The sequence below is a fragment of the Podarcis melisellensis genome (genome assembly GCF_964234715.1).
Source record: "Podarcis melisellensis genome assembly, chromosome: 1".
Classification (NCBI taxonomy): domain Eukaryota; kingdom Metazoa; phylum Chordata; class Lepidosauria; order Squamata; family Lacertidae; genus Podarcis; species Podarcis melisellensis.
This window is the reverse complement of record NC_138528.1, coordinates 15,920,274-15,926,120: the sequence shown is the minus strand read 5'-3', so window position 1 is coordinate 15,926,120 and position 5,847 is coordinate 15,920,274. Positions and strand designations below refer to the sequence as shown.

Below are 5,847 nucleotides of genomic sequence, written 5' to 3'. Positions count from 1 at the left end.
GTGGTTTAAAGTCAGATCTAGCTGAGCTAATCTGAGCCTTGGGAAAGCACTCTTCCAACTTCCGCTTCAGCTCTGCTGCATACTATTCAAAGGAGAAAAAGAAAAACTATCTCATTATCTCATGATCGGGAGGGCAGTGGTCTTGGGCAGTGAGTGAGGATAAGGCTCAGAGGCTTGATAAGCACTAAGGGAAGATCTCAAGGAGAACATGGCACCCACACGCACCACACTGATGATCCCCGGAATAGAGGGTTGGACCAAGACCTGGGAGGTAAAGGTAAAGGGACCCCTGACCATTAGGTCCAGTCATGACCGACTCTGAGCTCCCATTGCTTGGTCCCAGCTCCTGCCAACCTAGCAGACAGAATCTGAATTCAAAATGACCTTAACAGATTGGACAACTGGGCCCAACCTAACTAATTTCAGTAGGGGTAAATGCACTTGGGCAGGAAGAACCAGATGCACAAATATACAATTCTGCCTTGGTCAGACCACATCTGGAATCCTGTGTGCAATTCTGGGCGCCACAGTTTAAGAAGGATGTCAGAAAGCTGGAACATGTGCAAAGGAGGGCAACCAAGATGGTCAAGGGTCTGGAAACCAAGCCTTATGAGGAATGGTTGAAGGAGCTGGGTATGTTTAGCCTGGGGAAAAAGAGACTGAGAGGAGATATGACGGCCATCTTTAAATATCCCAAGACTTATGACAAGCAAGACCTGTTTGACAGTGGAACGGACTGCCTTGGGAGGTGATGGACTCTCCTTAATTGGAGGTTTTTTAGCAGAGGCTGGATGGCCATCTATCGTGGAAGCTTTTGCTGAGATTCCTGCATTGCAGAGGGTTGGACTAGATGATCCTCGGGGTCCCTTCCAAGTCTACAATTCTATTACCACTTTAGCCACACTGGGTGCTGCAGGGGGCACCACAACAATGTTGTGGAACGAGGGAGAGAGAAGGGTGGGTGCTGAAGTTTAGCATTGCACAGAGTGCCACTGAAATTTGAGAGTCCGCCTTAGGCCATGAGATCCCTTGCTATCTGCAAAGGGACAGCTGCATTTGAGCATGCATAGGCTCTAGAGACGTGGGTGGCGCTGTGGGTTAAACCACAGAGCCTAGGACTTGCCGATCAGAAGGTCGGCAGTTCGGATCCCATGACGGGGTGAGCTCCTGTTGCTCGGTCCCTGCTCCTGCCAACCTAGCAGTTCGAAAGCAGGTCAAAGTGCAAGTCGATAAATAGGTACCGCTCCGGCGGGAAGGTAAACAGCGTTTCCATGTGCTGCTCTGGTTCGCCAAAAGCGGCTTAGTCATGCTGGCCACAGGACCCGGAAGCTGTACGCCGGCTCCCTCAGCCAGTAAAGCGGGATGAGCGCCGCAACCCCAGAGTCAGTCACGACCGGACCTAATGGTCAGGGGTCCCTTTACCTAGGCACTCTATGCAGATGGGACCAACCCCCAATTGCACAGTGGTCCCAGTTGCACGGAATGCCTTTCTACGAGTTGGGAGGGGGGCAGGGGTCCCTCATCTCCCACTTCTTCAGCGGAGAAGAAACCGGCCCGGGCAGCTGCAGCAGCAGCAGGGACCAAGGGCCGCGCTTGCCTTGGCGCGGATCGGCTCATCACCGTCTCCGGCTGCTGGAGCGCGCCGCGAGTTATCGGCGAAGCCGGCTCCGCCTCCGCCTCGACGGCAGCATCAGTATTCCAGAGCCATTGGCAGCCAGACGCGCTCCGGCTGGGAGCCGCCGCTGTCCTCGCGTGAACCCGGCTCCTTGGCTGCCGCAGAGGGAGCCGGGGGCGCGCAAGGCTAAGGCTGAGCGAGAGAGAGAGAATGAGAGAGAGAGGCGGGCAGATTGATAGACGCCCCCTCCCTCCGCTAGAGGCAAAAGAGATGCTGCAAGACTATCCCTCCCCCTCCCCACACCAGGTTTGTAGGAGGGGGGCGAAGGGGAGAGTGCCCCCCAAATCACCGTCCGCAGACAGAGAGGGAGACTGGAAAGGTAAGATTCGGAACGAAGAAAGGAAACCAAGGGAAAGGAATCCACCCGCCCCAAAAAAGGGGGGGAACACCAGTAAGGGGGAGATGGGGGTGGAAGACGGCAGTGTATGGAGGGGAGCCCGATCCTGCGCTGGTTTACTGGGAAGTAAGCCTCGTTGACTGACTGGGCTGGACTGGGATGGGATGGGGGGGGGGCTTCCAGAGATTTGGGCCTCCAACTCCCCTCAGCCCAGCCGATGACAGGGCCGATAGGGGGTTGCAGCGCACAACCTCTAGGGGGCGCCAGGCTGCCGAAGGCAGATTCTTGGTAGATATGCCCAGGAAGTCCTGGTTATCCTATGGAGTGGCAGTCGTGGCTCTGCTCAGCTATCGCGGAAGGGGGTTGGGGGTGGGAAGGAGGAGAGGACTGGCAAAGTCCAGGGCGCCCCCCCCCCTTCTCCAGGGAGGCTTCGCAGGCCTCCTTGACCTCTGGGGAATCGGGGAGGCCCCGTCGTGTGAGTGACCCTGGATGGGGATACAAGCTTTAAAGGCGAGGGGAGAGGAGTAGGTGGGGTGGAGCGATTAACTCCTTCCTCCCCGCCCCCCTCCCCGCGACATCCACCCCTCCCCCCGCAGCTGCTCGTTTATTCTCCACCCCACCCGTAAAGTTAGCCACGACCTGGGTCACTGTCCTTCTGCTTGCAGGTACGAAACAGAAACCGACCCGAGGAGGGCATTGAGACCAAACAAAAAAGAACACCAACGTAACCAGCTGCTGCTGTTGTTTTTGTTGTTGTGGTCGTGTGTTTTGCTTCCACTTTGGGTGTAGGGTGAGAGGGGAGGTCAGTGGCCGAAGGTGTCCTCCGCGGAGCTTGTTTTGACATGTTTCGTGCCAGTCCCCTGAGCCTCGTGCGTCAACGAGGAGAGATCCTGCCGTACTCTGGGGGGGGGGGGCAAGGTGTAATTATTATCGAATAAGCTTATCTGCGAACAGCCCCACAAGCAAATGAAAGGGCGCGTTGGAGAGGGGTGGAGAGGGGGGAATAGCAAGCCTCGATCTTGCTCTGCCAGCCAGCAGCTGGCCCCTTCTCAAAAGCTGTCGTCATTATTATCAATATTATTACTTCCCTGCAATGGCGCTTTCCAAAGTTACATAAGCAGAAGGCAGATGCCTGCCCCGGGGAGCTTACAGTCTCGAATTTCGAGGAGAAGGAGGACAGCAGAGATAAGGAAAGGGGTGCGATGGGGGAACGCTGGTTTGCCGTGCTGGCTGATTGATAGATTGATATTGTTTTTAAATATTCCTTGACGGGCTAGCTCCTTCATCGTTTTGCAGACTGCCGCTTGTTTTCACCTTCCACCGAAAAATCATAGAATCGTAGAGTTGGAAGGTACCCGGTGGTCATCTAGTCCAACCCCCTGCAATGCAGGAATCTCATCGAAAGCATCCATGAGAGATGGCAATCCAGCCTCTGCTTAAAAACCTCCAAGGAAGGAGAGTCCGCCACTTCCCGAGGGAGACCGTTCCACCGACGAACAACTCTTACCGTCAGAAAGATTAAACACCCCAAAGTACCAAGGCATGGCGACCTCTTTCCAATACCCTCTGAGCCCCGGCTAAAGCAAGTAAATAAATAGAAACACAGCTCGGTTCTGCCTTCCCTCCCCCAACATAAATCCTGGCTGCATGCCCTGAGCAAGTGAAATTGGCCGCCGCTCCAGCTTTCAGCGCCCACGTTTGTACACGCTAAAGCGCTGCAGATGCCAGATCTAGAAGTCGTCAGAACAGCAGCGCCCGGGGAGGGGGAACCGGGTCAGGAACGGGTCGGCTCCCGACAAAGGGGCGCGGAGGGGGGAGAGGAGAGTCGTGACTCGTCAGAACCGGTTCTCGTTTGCGCTACAGCGCCTTCGATGTACCGGTACATAGGCTTGCTCGGCGAGTTATGGTTTGTCTCAGGGTCTGAAAACTCCAGATTCTCTCTTCTCCGGCCTTTCCTTGGTGGGCGTTGCCTTTGCAGTTTGTAATCGAAACCTCTCCCCCTCCCTTTTTCTTTATTGGCGTCCGAATATATATATTCAGGGTGTGCTATATTTATTTCTATAGTTATCCCAAAAAGCGAAAGGTCCAAAGTACAAATAAATCTAGCGTTGCGTAAGGGTGGGAAGTTAGGTCCCTGCCTCCTAGGAGCTTGCATTACGATCTTGCGTGTAGATGGCTTGCATTTAGATGGCAAACGGCGGGGTGCCAGGGGGTAACAAAAAAAGATGCAAAGCAAGTGGGGTCACAGCAAAGCAGCAGACCGGTTTCCTCGGGAGTAAATCCAAGTGCTTTCGATTATCCTTACTCCTGAATAAATTGTGGGCTGTAATCTTAAACCTGGTGAAAAATCGGGCGTGAGGATTAAGATAACTTTTTAGGAGGGGGTGCTTAGCGGTGGGGTACGTATGTACCCCAAGTACTTATGCATTTGCTTGTCAGTTTCCGCGTCCACGTGCCAAAGACAAGTTCCTTCCTCCCCCGCGTTCAGAGCCTGAGCCCTTAAAAAAAATAAATTAAAAACGCGTTGATTACAACAACAGAAGGAGGAAAGGCTTGAAAACCACGGGAACGCAAGCTCGAACACCTCGGAATCGAATCAGGCTCAGCAGGAGGTGATGGGAAGGAACACTGTCTGCGTGTCCTTTCCTGCATCCTGTGTTTGAAAAGAAAGATGCTTGCCAGCCCGCTGTGCAAAGCGGAGAGGACCGGGAGTACAAAAGGGCTGGGCACGATCCGACCGCCAATGGGCGCGTCTAAGGCCAATGAGCAAGTCCCCATACTTACTCACTTGCTTCTGAGTACGTATGTATTAGGACTGTACGCTAAAAAGTCCCACGGGTTTCAGCAGAAGCTTTTATGCCCTTTCTTAAGTCCCATCCGCGGTACCCACTGGAACTCAAAAATTGGGCTCTGGCACACGCAAGCCCACCTCCCCTTCAAAAAAGAAATCAATGGATAGGGTTTGTATTAAGTCCCGCACCAGCTTTGGCTCCTCAGCACCGAGCAGGTCACTGTCTGAATTCTCTGCAAAACGGGACTGGTGGGTTGGAGAGGAGATCTATAGAAAGCGCTTGGTAAGGTCCTGCGCACCCTCATTCCCCAAAGCAGAAGGGTACAGGGAATGTCAGTTCCCTTGAATTCAGAGCATAGGGTCGGGCAGGCAACTTGTGCCTCTCCCCCGCCAAAGCTGTTGGACTCCAGAGCCCATCAACCGCAGCAATCACGACCAGTGGTCAGGGCTGATGGGAGTTGGAGTCGAACACCAAAATTGGTGGTGTGTATTTCGAGCTGTAGTGTATTTGATAGTCGACCGCTTAGATAATGCCCGTCTGAAGCGGTATACAAGTATATACAAAAATATTAATAACATCTGGGACAAATAGGAAGGAAGGAAGAAGCAGCTGCAGAAATATAAGATGCAGGACACTTGGCTTGCCAGTAGTACATGTGAAAAGGATCCAGGGGTCTTATAGTAGACCATGAGTCAATAGTGCGATGCAGCAGCACAAAAAATATAATCCAGGCTGCATCAACAGAAGTATAGTGTCCAGATCAAGGGAAGTAATAGTATCCCTCTATTCTGCCTTGGTCAGACCACACCTGGAAGGCTGTGTCCGATTCTGGGCACAACAATTTAAGAAGGATATTGACAAGCTGGAACGTGTGCAGAGGAGGGCAGCCAAGATGGTCAAGGGTCTGGAAACCAAACCTTATGAGGAACGGTTGAAGGAGCCGGGTATGTTTAGCGTGGATAAGAGGAGAATGAGAGATGATAGCCATCTTCAAATATCTCAGGGGCTGTCACATGGAAGAGGGAGCAAGCTTGTTTTCTCCT

At 53.2% G+C, this 5,847-nt stretch overlaps 1 long non-coding RNA gene across 2 annotated transcripts; it reads left to right on the top strand.

Annotated features, from left to right (window-relative positions):
• Positions 1-1,821: 1,821 nt before the first annotated feature.
• LOC309373041 lies at positions 1,822-3,551 on the top strand. Of its 2 annotated transcripts, none has more exons than XR_014169763.1 (2): positions 1,822-1,994; positions 3,309-3,551. It is a non-coding gene; the product is annotated as an uncharacterized lncRNA (long non-coding RNA). The 2 variants fall into 2 exon arrangements; XR_014169764.1 differs by having other exon boundaries at positions 3,290-3,551.
• Positions 3,552-5,847: the final 2,296 nt, after the last annotated feature.